The sequence below is a fragment of the Nicotiana attenuata genome, unplaced genomic scaffold (assembly GCF_001879085.1).
Source record: "Nicotiana attenuata strain UT unplaced genomic scaffold, NIATTr2, whole genome shotgun sequence".
NCBI lineage: Eukaryota > Viridiplantae > Streptophyta > Magnoliopsida > Solanales > Solanaceae > Nicotiana > Nicotiana attenuata.
This window is the reverse complement of record NW_017670646.1, coordinates 427,436-442,295: the sequence shown is the minus strand read 5'-3', so window position 1 is coordinate 442,295 and position 14,860 is coordinate 427,436. Positions and strand designations below refer to the sequence as shown.

The 14,860-nt window shown below is 37.8% G+C and overlaps 1 long non-coding RNA gene across 1 annotated transcript; it reads right to left on the bottom strand.

Moving 5' to 3' along the window:
• Nucleotides 1-3,174: 3,174 nt before the first annotated feature.
• LOC109241868 lies at nucleotides 3,175-5,198 on the bottom strand. Its single transcript, XR_002070312.1, has 2 exons — nucleotides 5,074-5,198; nucleotides 3,175-3,837 (listed from the first exon to the last, which is right to left on the bottom strand). It is a non-coding gene; the product is annotated as an uncharacterized LOC109241868 (long non-coding RNA).
• Between the last annotated feature and the right edge of the window lie 9,662 nt (nucleotides 5,199-14,860).

The following is a 14,860-nucleotide window of genomic DNA, read 5'->3' as shown; positions in this document are numbered from 1 at the left end:
AATCATTTACTTCATCTTTGATGTGAGCTAACAATAATACTCCCTCCGTTCCAATTTACGTGAACATGTTTGACTGGGTACGAAATTTAAAAAAAAAAAAGATAACTTTTGAAATTTGTAGTCTTAAACAAGTCACAAAAGGGTCCAGAGTATTGAAAGTTTAAGCTAAACTGTTTTCAAATTTAGAAAGGGGTCATTCTTTTTTGAACGGACCAAAAAGAAAATAGGTTCACATAAAGTGAAACGGAGGAGTATTAATGTACACAGCATATGACTTTACATGCCATCTAAATTGTCTTCACATCAGACATTGGGTCTCTTAAGTTATTATTATATATTCCAAACTTTTATTGTTCTCCTTCTGAAGAATGGTGAAAAAGGGTAGGGCGAGCCACTATATGTCTGATATAATTTTTGAACTTTTCATAAATATGTAAAATGCAATTTGCATGCATTCTATAAGTTAATTGAGGTAATTTTGGGAGATGTCGTTTGTATTTAGTAACTTCAAAATTGTATTGCTGGAAAACTTATAGCGCATACGAGGGCCCTATAAAGCATTTGATGAATGCGATTCGATAACTCCTTGTAAATGAATTCGGTTTTGTTATATAATAGCCTGTTTGGCCAAGCTTCTTTTTGGCCAAAAGTGCTTTTTTTTTGCCAAAAAATGAGGTGTTTGGCCAAGCTTTTGGAAGGAAAAAAAGTGCTTTTGAGGAGAAGCAGAAGCAGTTTTGGAGACGCAGAAAAAAGTAGCTTCTCTCCAAAATCACTTTTTTGAGAAGCACTTTTGAGAAAAATACACTTAGAAGCAATTTTTTAAAGCTTGGCCAAACACTAATTGCTGCTCAGAAGTACTTTTCAAACTAATTAGCCAAACACAAACTGTTTCTCACCAAAAGTACTTTTGAAAAAAGCACTTTTGAAAAAAGCACTTCTCTGATTTTTGCAGCTTGGCCAAATGAGCCATAAATCCCCTGCTTCGGAAGAAGGCAAATTTGAAGAATGTTCTACGCCGGCATCATTGCCAACGCCTCGCCGTGGCAACCACATCCGGTGATCGGTAGCCATATATGCCAAACCCCTATACTATATCGCTAGCCATATATTGAAGATTTCTGGAGCACTCATAACTGTATCGAATCCAAACCCCTATATCGCTCGCTAGCCATATGTGACAAATACACATAGGGATGACAACGAGACGGGGTGAGGTAGGTGCGGGGCGGGTTTGGCAAAACCCACAAAAATTTCAATCCACCCCGCCCCGCTTAATTTTCTTTTTTTAAAACAAACTAGTTTAAAAAGAAAGGTCAGACATTAATTATATTTTAACTGTGGATTCTACATTAGAAAGTCGAATGCTCAGAAAAGTATAGTACACTGAACTTCCCACTGATGAGAAGCATCTTCCGCACGTGACGATTAAGCATTAGATAGAAATTTATTCTAGTTTTCCAAGTAGGTAAGCCAAGGCAAAACATGTAACAAAATATCATTGAAAGAACTGAAATATGCAGTTTAAAGTTGAAAAAAGTTAATGTAAAAGAAAAACAGTTCAAGTTGCCTCATACAAAAGATTCAAATAAGTATCGCGTTATTTTAGTCTTAGTTTATAGCCTAACAACAAACAACATAGCTCAGTAGTCATATTGCTAAATGGATACAACTTTTATAAAGTCTCCAACTTTCATTTAGTACAAATTAGAATATATGCTTACAAAATCCAGGTTCCCTTTTCTTACAACCCCGGTGAAAAGATAAAATTCAAAGTTGCCCCGCATTTGAACCCGCAACCCGCCCCGTCCGCTTTAAAAATTTTAAAAATTACTTTAACCTGTCCCGCCCCGCCCCCGCATAAGATTAAACCCGCCCCGCCCCGCATCAAACAAAACACATCCCGCCCCGTACCCGCCCCGTCCTATTGCCATCCCTAACTACACACAGCTCATTCCAAGTTATTATGTGATTTGTTTGGACTTGCATTGACTATTTGCTTTCTTCCAACTTGTAAGGGTGTTTGAATTTAATTACTTGAGGATGTTCTAACAAAAGTGCCAAAAAAGAAAAAGACTCGACATATAATTAGGAAGAGGAGAAAGATCTGACATTGCCATGGCAATGAAAGCTGCAGCACTTCACAAATCACAAGGAGGTCACAATACTTCTCTCGAAGATTACTTAAATGCTGAGAAGCAGGAAAATAAACAAATACTAAGAAGATGGTTTTTCTATGCAAGCTTTGATGGATTTCACTATTTTTGTATTTATTGTCAACTTCTTTTATATTAAAACCTATGCACGAACAACAACAACATACCCAGTGCATCCCCACAAGTGGGGTCTGGTATCATGGGTGGTGTCAATTCCAGCAAAAGATAAGGGATGCTACTAATGCCCATAGATATCCTTTAGGAAATTGTGGCTACTACATCATGAGATGGCTCTAATAGTAGCTGCCCGACACACCTGAAATAGTATTAAGACAATGATTTTCTTAATATTTTAAAATAAATTTTACATATGTATAAATTACATACATGTCTACAACATAGCAGCTTTTACATTATAGTCAAATATCGTTTGACTTCTCATGGTTAATGTAACTTTTCTGATGTAGCTGTTGATCTGCAATCCTGCAAAACAGTGATGTTCTTGACGTGGGCCTTTTTTCAGTTGGACACGTTTTGATCATCAATTCAATCTCTTCTTTTTCTTTCAAGAATTCGTTGAGAATATACAGAAGTAGACTTGAAAGTCACGTCTTTAATCCGGTGTCCATTCTTAATTCTATGTTTCTTGTATTGCTCTTTTGACAATGTATCCCAAAGATCACAATAATGAGTTGAACCATAATACCATGTTACTATTTCAGTCTTCTTTTCTTTTGAACAATAGGCTAACTAATAGTATCAGTTAGAGACGAGTTACAATTCAAACTAGATCTCTTGGGTAATGAATAGATACGGTTTTGCTGTGCTGTGTACCTTGGCTTGTTATTCAACAGTATAACATGACATATATACTCGTGTCAACCAAGGTGTATGTAGATCTATTCAAATTTTTAATGAAGTTGATTGGAAAAACACACATGTTCGAAACTCCAGGGAGTGTGAGCCTGCTCCGTAGTAGAGCTGGAACGCCTGGCTTGCTGTGATGTGTACCATTAACAACTGCAGAAATAGAATGCTTTCATAGCCTAAAGAAGAAAGGAAATATTGAGCTGATGGAGCTCTACTATCAGTGCTTACAAGTCAATGTTCATGAAAATGTACCGGAGAAGGTAAAAATGGTGGAACCAATAGCTGGCAAATTTTACAACATACAAAGGAGTAATCATGCCGGAATTAACCACCTCAGGTGAGTCAACTGCCACAAATGCTATTCCCTAGCACTGACCACCAGGCGCACATAAAAAGATCACCATGCTTAACAAACAAAGTTGAGGGGATACATACTATGATAGAAATTAGAATCGCTGCCAGAAGGTGGAGGCAAAGCTTCTGAGAGAGAGCACAAGGACGACAAGAGCTCTTCTTGACCATGCACAATAAAAATTCAGTGTACTTTTTGTCATTCGCCAGGCAAAATCAGCTGAGGGAGAGTCAGGAAGAAGATGTGATTTACGTCCTAGCTACAATCAGAGTCACATGTGAAGTTGGCCTGAACCGTCTTTGTGTTTCAAAGAGATGTTTGCAAATTGTTGATCAAGATCCCTACTAGTGGTGCGCCGATGGCTGGAAGATGATTGCTGTTGCTGCTGTGACTGTGGCAGTTGCTGCTGCTGATATAATGCTCGTAGTCTTCCTCTTTCTCTTTCGAGTACTTCATGCTCCACTGCACAGAATAAAATTAACTTTCTACCATAGTAATTAGCAGCTTTCTAGTTGCCACTACCCCCAAAGCAAAACAGGTTTTCCTATTAGAAGTGCATAACTAATTCAACTACGGAAGTCCCTCAGCCATAATCAACATGACAATTAAGCTCTGAAAAGTTTTAAGTTTAATTAGTTGAGTTTCTTTTTCTTTTTCTGATATTGGAGAAATCGCCTCTGGGTCCACTTAGAGACCCCAGCATCACTTCGTGAGTTATCCTGTAACTCGGGGGAGTATGGGCCCGCCCCTCAACCCTCCTCCCAACTCAAAATACTCGAGTTTCTTATGGTCACAGATTGCAGTATCCCCTTATGTTCTTTAGTAAAGGTAGATTTTGCACTTTCCTAGATGCACAGATACTTTCTTACATCAACTAACTTCTAATAACCAACAATTAACCCCGTTAATCAATAATGATAAAAGCATGGTAAGCACATTTCATTTTTGCTCTCTTTGTTTTACGAAGGTAAACATTTTAATGTTGAAGGCATGAAGCACAATAGATGGACGCCTCTTATGTCTGAACAACATCTAAAAGCCAATGATATTTTTGCAGTGGAGAAAAATGTTTGCTTAGTTCTTTAAAAAACTTTGACCTAGTTACGTTATCCATTTGAAAAGCAGATAGCTTTGGTCATCTCCCAAGAAGCACCAAAGTTTGGGTTGATTCAAATCCATTATCTCCTTTATTTTTTATTACTTATTAATTCCAATATTATTTTCCACAGTTAAAAGCACCTTTGTAACGAAGATATGTTTATTCTTTCCAAAGAGATAGACTCCTAAAAAGCTAAACAAAATATGTAAATTCACAGAAAAAGTTGGCAATTTCCAGGATAATCATTTTTTCCACAAAAAAAAGGTATGTTTTCTGTAATTACCACTAATTATCTCCATTTCTCCAAGAAAAAAAGTCATTTGCTAATGACGTCAAGCATTGCTCCAAACGATGTACTTCCAGTTTTAGGAAAACAACACCCACTTTCCCAGCTCATCTGAATCCAAAACCAATCTTACTTAAAGATTTTTATTCACCGTGAGAACATTATTCATGTGATACTTCTTGATAACCCTAAATTCCAATTATGTCGGTTTAGACTCATTATATTAGCTGCATATTCAACTTTATAACGCCAGTTCAAGCATTGTAAATAGCAGGTACAGCAATAAAGTATAACATATAAAGAAGAGACTTACAATGCTTAATCATCTGTTCTTGAGCTAAGTTTTCTAAGCGCTGCTTTAGGGCTTTATTCTCCATGCTGAGAATAAGACTCTGCTGGTTAAGGAATTCAAGCTCAGCGGATACCTCAGAACCTTCAGCCTGGAATCAAAACAGTGATCAGATCAGCAATAATAACAACATACATCCATTCATCAGTGTATATTACTTCAAGCTTCTGCAAATACATGCCTGCAGAACTTGAACATTTCTTTCCAGTTCAGATATGTATTGAAGCTTCCTAACTCGTGAACGTTGAGCAAATTGTCTGCATTACATGGCACCTTGTCTTAGTAAACTTTAATATGTTAAATAACACTGCATAATGTCCAAATAAACAGTACGAATAGCAGATAAGCGTCTGTTGGCAAATCACATAATAAAAGAAGACATATACTTCCACACCTAAAAATCAAAATACTCCCTCTCTATCAAGTTAGATGACAGATGACCATTTGATTGGTGCAAAGATTAAGAAAAATTCTTGAGTAAGTTGCTATATTGAAATTAGCTAGATATGTATGCTAAATACAAATAGAAATGCACCAATGTGGGGTAATTTATCAAGTATAAATCACGTAATAGGAAAAGTGATATAGGTTGTCTTTGTATTGTATTGATTGTTGAAGGTAGGGAAGGTTACTTTTAGTAAAGGGGTCCAGGAAATACAAGAGGATGAAAAAAAGAACAAGGTCAAGTAAGTTGAGAAGGTGGCCAGAGAAATGTTTCTGACACATAGCTCGCGACGCCTTTGCCCCTTGATTCGGCCTCCACGCGCGTTGAATCAATCCAAAAGCAGAACGAATACGTCACAATATGCTAAGGGAACAAAGCCCAAGAGAAAACAATCAAAAAATATTAAAAATCCTGAAATTAGCAAAACCCGAGCCCCGGACCCACTTCTTTAAACTCAAAAATTTTCACATCAACGGGTTCCTTATCCTCTCACGAGTTCATACACATCAAAAGTTCAAATCCGACCCCAAATTGTCCTCCTAATCCCCAATCACAGATTCAAAATCCGAAGCCCTAGTTCTTCCATTTTTAGCTTAAGTTTCCATGAATTTATAGGTAGATTTCACAATAGAACTTAGTTTTAGGTCCGAAATCCTTTCCTCCAAATGTTTCTCATTGAATCTCTCTTTATTTTCCTTCAAAAACCTCTCAAAATGATCAACAATGGTGGAAATGAGCCCCAAAATCGCGGATGAAAAGACTTAAAACATACTGCCCAGCACTGCCCGATCCTTCATCGCGATCGCGGCACAAGCCTCGCGATTGTGAAGAGCAATTCTTCAAGACCTCAGTAGAACTCTACGCAAACGCAACAAATACCTTGTGAACACGATGCTTCCACTTCCCACACCTACGCGAACGCGAAACACACGATCCTAGCCTTCCATAAACGCGAGGCCACTAACGCGAACACAAAGGCTTAACTCTGGCCATCCAAATTCCTTCTACGCGATCGCAATATACCCCACGCGATCGCGAAGGCCTAATTCTCTGCAACTGCTGAACACTAAATCTGCAACTCTTAAACATCAAAAATGGTTCGGTTGACCATCTGAAACTCACCCGAGGCCCCCGGGACCCCAACCGAAAGCACCAACACAACCTAGAACCTCATTCAAACTTGTTCCAATCATCAAATCACCTCAAACAACATCAAATCCACCAATTCACATCGAATTCAAGCCTAAGTTTTCTAAAAACTTCCGAAATACGCTTTTGATAAAAAACCCTACAAAACCACGTCCGAATGACCTGAAATTTTATACACACAACCCAAATGACATAACGAAGATACTACAACTCTCGGAATTCAATTCTAACCCCCGGATCAAAATCTCACCTACCAACCGAAAATAGCCAAAATTTCAACTTCGCCAATTCAAGCCTAATTCTATTCCGGACCTCCAAAACACATTTCGATCACACTCCTAAGTCATAAATCACATCCCGAAGCTAGACGAACCATCAGAATCACATTCGAGCCCTCTAACACATAAGTCAACATCCGGTTGACTTTTCCAACTTAAACCTTCTTAAAAGAGACTAGGTGTCTCATTTCTTACCAATCCACTCCGAACACAAACTAATCAACTTGATCACATAAAATACGGATAACAAATCATAAAGAAGCAAAAATGGGGAAGACGTAGCAGTAACTCATAAGACGACTGGCCGGTCATCACATCCTCCCCAACTTAATCAAACGTTCGTCCTCGAATGAGTCAAGAAACATACCTGAAGCCTGAAATAGGTGAGGGTATCTGCTCTGCATCCCCCGCTCGGTCTCCTAGGTAGCCTCCTCCACGGGCCGACCTATCCACTTCACTTTCACTGAAGCTATATCCTTTGACCTTAATTTCCGAACTTGACGACCCAAAATAGCTACTGGCTCTACATCAAAGGTCAAATCATCATCCAACTGAACCGTGCTGAAGTCCAAAACATGGGACGGATCCACAATATACTTCCAGGGCATAGAAACATGAAATAGCGAATGCACACTCGACAAGATGGTTGGCAAAACAAGCTCATGAGCCACCTCCTCAATCCTCTGAATCACCTCGAAAGGCCTAATTAACCATGGACTCAACTTCCCTTTCTTTCCAAATATCATAACACCCTTCATGGGCGAAACCATCAGCAAGACCTTCTCACCAACCTTGTGTCGCGCCCTCTTTTTCTATGGCAAAATCGGGTTTATGATATTAGGGAGGACAACTCGTTCCCTTTTGGGAATTGGGTTTTGGAGTTTGATAGTCGCCACCTAATGATTAAGTGCATTAGGACACTAAGAAGGATTTGAGTTTGAAGAACCAGAGTTTGGGTAAGGGCTAGAAATTATCTCGAGGGGAAGGTGTTAGGCACCCCTCAAGATCCACTAGTGTGGTTCCCGACCATGTTATAATTGTGACTTCACATAATCAAGTAAGCAATTAAGGGCTCAAATAGGAGGGATTCACATACAACATTGCAAATAAGTTAAAACTTGAGGAAAGGTAGGACGGCAGAAAATTTATGAAAGATTTAAACAATTCTAAAAGAAATAGATGAAAGCAAGTAAAAGGGAGGGGGGTCATAGGTTTATGATTAATATGGATCACGTCAATGCAATACCCAGTAAACACTCCTCAGAAGAGGGGCTACATGAGATATTAGCGCATCGGTTATCATATCCATATCTACCATTCCCACCCTGTTAAGGTATTAAAGCGCGGAATAGTATCGGTACTTATTGCATGCTATTACCCGTCCCGATCCTATCAGTCTAGGAGGAATTGAGACTACTAGTCCTAAAGGGAAGGGAATTGGGGCTTTTCATAGTTTTAAAAGGATAAAAGTCTAGGCGACAAGTTAAAACACATAAACAGTTAGGGGGAAACAAATAGCAATTAAGGCTCACACAGGCCTCCTCACTTAAAAGAGCAAATATAGTATGACTTCAAAGACTGGTTGTGGTCTGAATTAAATTAAAGCGTAGGATAGGCTGATTTATCATACATTTCTCAAATGAGGAGTCCGAATTAGCCTTGTCTGGATGTAGTTATCAAAAACTGACACAGTTAACTAATTACCTAATAGTTTGCCTAAGTGAGACCTATAGGCATGACATCTAACAAAGCGTATTGATTTTAAGGAAAAAAGTTGCTTGTCATATAAACAAAAGATCTACAGACTTTAAACGACCCTATGATTGATTTTTAGATCCATAGATGAAATAAACGAAGCTGATTCAATTGATTACTCCTATAGGCATGATTTCTAAGCGTCATTGGTTTTAAACGATTACATAAATGCAAGAGTCCTATAGGCATGGTATCTAGAATGAAGTTGATTATTTATTAAACCTATGATTGTTTGCCTAACGGCGTGTATATGCAGAAGTGCAGAAACCTAAGATCATGATTTCTATAAGCAGAACTTATAGGCATAATTTCTAAAATGCAAAAGTCCAAAACTTATAGACATAATTTCTAAATTGCAAAAGTGCAGAACTTATAGACGTAATTTGAAAAATGTAGAAGTGCAGAAAACATATAGGCATGAGTTCTAAAATGCAGAATGCAGAAATTATAAATAACCTATAGGCAAGTTTTCTACCCTTTGCATGCATTCATCCCCATCCCTTCCCACTAGCCATCCCGAATAGTTATCATAAATTATTACAGACCCAAATGAATCAGAAAAGTAAAATTCAATCAGAAGTTCCAGCTACATCCAAACAGCCTAATTCAGACTCAAAGTCCAACAATATGAGATAAATTAACTTCTAGGATCAGATTTCGAAAAGCCTTTCTCACATTTGGGATGTGTCAAAGTTCCCAAGAGTCTCAAGGGCTCCGGGCAATGGTTATTGATGATAGTCTGTAATTACGTATTTTAATCGCTTACTACACTCTAATTTACTGCACTTTAATTGAGTTTGAGCTTTAAACGCTAGTGTCTTGCGCTAATTGTGTGTTTTATGCCTTGTAAGTGTAATTCCGAGCTATGCAGATGTTATGGAACGAATTTAAGTGATTTGGAGCTTTAATGTCTAAGTAAAAGCTCAAGGTATTAAGCCGAGAACGTGTTTGGGGGTCAACGAATGATAGTTAGAGCGAACGAACAATCGGGTAGGCATATCACGCACTATCTAGTAAAATGGATATAACTTTTTTCTCAGAATGCCATTTGGGCTGCACAATATATGGTTGGAAAGCTAACTCAAAGGGCCACAAAATTCATGTTTACGGTTTTCCAAATTCCAAACGGAAGAGGGTAAAAAATGAGCCTGAAACAGCAACTGCGGACCTGATGCGGACGGGGACAGAATATAACCCAACTAGCGCGGCCTTACCGCTGGCTTAGCGCGGCCGCGCTAGTCCAGACGGAAAAACAGATATGAAGGGTACTTTTGTGAGTTCAAGACCAATCCCCTCAACCTATAAAAGGTTTAGTTCGTCCAAAGGAGCAAAAAATAAGTTTATAGGGTTTAGAACAAGGAAAAAAACAAGACACACAATGGAGCAAGGCGGGGAATTCTTCTACGAGTTTTTCTTTCCTCTTTCCATTTTTTTATTATTGGTTATGACTTTTAGTATTGTAGTTCTACATACTATTATGAGTAGCTAAATCTTTTAATCTAAGGTTTTGGTGAAACCTGTTGGGAATGAATTGGTTGTTATATTAATATAGTTTTGAGTTGGTTGTTAATCTCTATTTGTTCAACTACGTTTTGATTTTGGTTAATTGAAAGGATCCTCAATTAGCCGTTCGTATTTATTATGTATCTGCTTGAGAGAGAGTGTATATTTAGGTAGTTGTCTGAACAACATCACTTCGGAGTATAGGCGAGAGTCATAACCGAGGGTTTTGAGGTTGGATTAGAGATAACGATATCTCAGGTGCAATCTAATTGAACTGTAATGCGAATCTAGCTAGTGAGCTTGAGAGAGTGCGTCTAGTAAATTATCATAATTGCTTGAGAGAGATTTATGATAGCTAGAGAGTTCATGATTGATAGAGGAAACTAAGTCAACGCTATAAGAAACATACAACAAAGGAAATCAACGACGGGGGAAATCATAACTCCAGACCTGCTTAATTTAGTCTCCAACCCTTTGTTTTGTTAGTTGATATTTTACTGATTTGTAGTATTTGCTACTTAATTAGTTACAAATATAAATCGCAATCTTTATAATTTAGAAAATTGTTCAATCTTGTCTTCTTGGTGATATTAACCAGATACAGCTAAGCCTTAGTTCTCTGTGGGATTCGACTCCAGACTTTTAGACCGGATTATATTTGTAGCGACTGCTTATCCTTTTTAGGACTAGAGTTGGGCGTGATCAAATTTATGCACCGTTGCCAGGGAACTAACAGTGTAGTTGTAGCTGTATATATTGCTAGGTTACGAGTTTGAACTTTTATTTTGTTTTCTTTTGTTTTGTTGTTTTTTTGTATTTTTTTTATAACTACCTATTTGAGAAACATGGCAACTTGGAATTATGGGAATTTACTTGTAGATAATTCTACTATTGATCTCCATACATATTGTGAAGGAAACCGCCCGTGGCAAAATGTTCAAAACGTTCCTAAGAGCGAGTTATGTGAAGCAACTCAATATTATTTGTGGAATGTGTGTGATGTGTGTGGTGGTAAAAATGGTCACCTTCATGGTTGTGCTTATATTTCTTATTTTCCCCCAACCCCTTACTATGATGGTTCTACCTTTTCTTGTGAAGTTAATTGGAATAAAGAACCTGGGAATGCGGACTTGAAGGAGATCAAGGATATGCTAAAGTGACTTTTGGAACAAAACAATGAGAAACAATTGCACATAGAAAGGCAAGAGGAAACTATTCACAATTTGGAGGCTCAATTGAGTCAAGTGGTTGGAACTTTTAATGCTCAACAAGCCAATATTGAGGATAGTAGCCAAGAAGAGCATGAATTTGAGGTGTTAATTGGGGAGGTCAGAGTAGAACATCATCAACCTAGCCAACCACAATTTGAGGATGTCAATGTTGAAGAAGTGAGACTAGAACCAGCCAAGGACTTTGAGGATATAAATTTTGTTGACTCTAGTATCACTGATGTTGAGGATGTTGAGAGTCCTGAAGTTCATGTGTTCGAGCGCATTGGTCCACACTCCAAACATTTTTCCACATTATGTTTGGATGATGATAAGGAAATAGAGTAATCCGAACCAATTGAAGAGGCAAGGAAAGAGGAACACAGTTCATATATTCTGGAATTCTTCTTGCCAGAACGTCAGGATTACATACCTCATACAAAGGCCAATGAGTGCAGAAAATTACATTATTTCCTTGGGCCAGTTAGATTCGTTCCACCGCCCTATGACCATAATCATAAGCTTGAATCAAAACTTGGGGTTCAATTCATAAGCTCAAGGTGGAGGCAAAAAGTAATTCGCGTCGTGCCGCGATGTTAAATCAAGCGCTCGTTGGGATGCAACCCAACTTTATTGCTTTTTTTTTTAATTTTTTAATTTTTTTTAATTGAATTGTTTTTGTAGTGTCAATTTTTTATTTTCTAGGAGCATGGAAATTAAAGGTATTGGAAGGATGCAACAGTAAACCAAATGGTTGGAGCTAAGTGTGAGGTACCCGTACGAAAGACCAATATTGGGAGAAGTCTGAGTACCCCATGAACTGCTAGTGCTTCGGCCTTTGGCCTACCAGGGAGTTTCTTTTACCCTCTTGTATGTATGGGTGTGCATTGGGGACAATGAAAAATTTTAAGTGTGGGGTGAGGAGATTGTCTGGGTGACTTTTCATGCTACTTTAGCTGTGTTTGTTTAATTAAATAAATTTTTTTTAAAGATCGGACTTTTGCTGATGACGGATCTTCTAGACAGTTTTCTTAAGCCTAAAGAAAATACCAAAAAGATTTTTTGTTTTGTTTTAGGTAGTGTAGTAACTCCCCATTGGTTTTTCTTTGGGCCACGGTTCTTTTCCAAGGGTTTTATTTGAACCGAGTGTAGTTAATTTTCTTTTAGGAATACGAGCACCCAAACCTCACACACACATGGCACATAACTCACACAGGATTGGATTCATCAAGAAACTCTAGTCAAAGCAGTTAAGCAGATTTAAAATCATACAATTTAAGGTACTTATACAAGAGTCAAAAACAAAGCCTAAGCGTATTGCATTTGATGCCCAGAACATGCCCCGTGTGTTTGCAAAGCGAAATAGTACTTTTGTTCAGTCTAGGAAGTGATATAGGCATCTCTTTGTTGAGCCAGATAAGTATATTTTACCCGCCTAATTGTTATGTATCATAGTTAACCCATTTGAGCCTCTAATCGTATTTCTTTGGCAACCACATTACAAGTCTTACCCAATTGTTTGAATGGACTATCTATTTGAACCTTTTAACCTCTCATAAGCATTTGAATTATGATGATTTATGTAAAAGCTAAAGTGTGGGGTGGTTGGTTTGGCTTTTGAGTGGAACTAATGAATTCAGGAGAAAGGTTCACTGTTTTGAATAAGTAAGAGCCACTTGAATTGAAAAACAAAATACAGTTGTATTGCTGTGAAAAAAAAAAAGTATTTCTTTAATAAGTGGTGACTCTTGTTGTAATTGTTCTTAAAGAAGTATGGGGTAATATACGTTGATGTGAAGGTGGAGTTTTGTTCTGACATAAGTACAGGGTTTGAATGTTAAAGTATATGTATTAAAGTGCTTAGGGAGGTGTAGTCACTCCTATATCTAAATGTATCCTACCCGTTTCGTAGCCTACACTACAACAAAATAAAGTCCTAATTGATCCTAGATTGAATGAGCTCGATTAGTGGAGCAATACACTACATGCAAGCTTATGGTGCATCTTTTGTGGCATGTGAATATTATTTCTGAGAGTGAGTGAATTCTTTCTATCATTAGTTCTTAATTGCTCTTAAATTTTATTGTGTGGAACTACTCTCTTTTGTTGTGTGAGGGCACTTGATTCATGAAGGAAAGGTAATGTCAGGGACCTCTATGCTAGAGTAAGTGGGTGAGTTGTGAATAACGTGTGGTACTTGTGAGTCAAATCTTGAGGTGAAGATGTTACGCTTTTGTGCTTAGTCTATTTTAAATAGTCTTGATGTGATGAGTTAAGAGAATTGTTCAAAAAGGTAGTGTCTATAAAAAGTGTAGTTTGATTGCTCGAGGATGAGCAATGATTTAAGTGTGGGGTGTTGATGATAGGCTATAATTACGTATTTTAGTCTCTTATTACACTCTAATTTACTGCACTTTAATTGAGTTTGAGCTTTAATCGCTAGTGTCTTGCGCTAACTCTGTGTTTTATGCCTTGTAGGAGTAATTCCGAGCTATGTAGATGTTATAGAATGAAATAAAGTGATTTGGAGCTTTGATTTCTTAGTAAAAGCTCAAGGAATTAAGCCGGGATCGTGTTTGGGGGTCAATGGATGATAGTTAGAGCGAACGAAGTATCGAGAAGGCAAATCGTGCACTGTCTAGTAAAATGGATATAACATTCTGCTCAGAACTCCATTTGTGCTCAACAATATATGGTTAGAAAGCTAATTCAGAGGGCTACAACATCCATGTTTTACGTTTTTCCAAATTCGAAAGGAAAAAAGGCCAAAAACGCGACTGAGACTGCATCTGCGGACCTGACGCAGACAGAGACAGAATATAACCCAACTAGCGCGGCCGTGCTAGTCCAGATGGAAAACAGATCTGAAGGGCACTTTTGGAAGTTCAAGACCAATCCCCTCAACCTATAAAAGGTTTAGTTCGTCCAAAGGAGCAAAAAATAAGTTTTTAGGGTTTAGAACAAGGAATAAACAAGAGACACGATAGGAGCAAGGCAGGGAATTCTTCTACGAGTTTTTCTTTCCTCTTCCTATTTTTTCATTGTTGGTTATGACTTTTAGTATTGTAGTTTTACATACTATTATGAGTAGCTAAATCTTTTAATCTAAGGTTTTGGTGAAACCCGTTGGGGATGAATTGGTTGTTATAATAATATAGTTTTGAGTAGGTCGTTAATGATCTCTTTGTTCAACTACGTTTTGATTTTGATTAATTGAAAGGATCCTCAACCAGCCGTTCCTATTAATTGTGTATCTGCTTGAGAGAGAGTGCATATTTAGGTACTTATCTGAACAACATCACTCCAAGAGTATAGGCGAGAGTCATAACCGAGGGTTTAGAGGTTGGATTAGAGATAACGATATCTCGGGTGCAATCTAAGTGAACTCTAACGCGAATCTAGCTAGCGTAGTT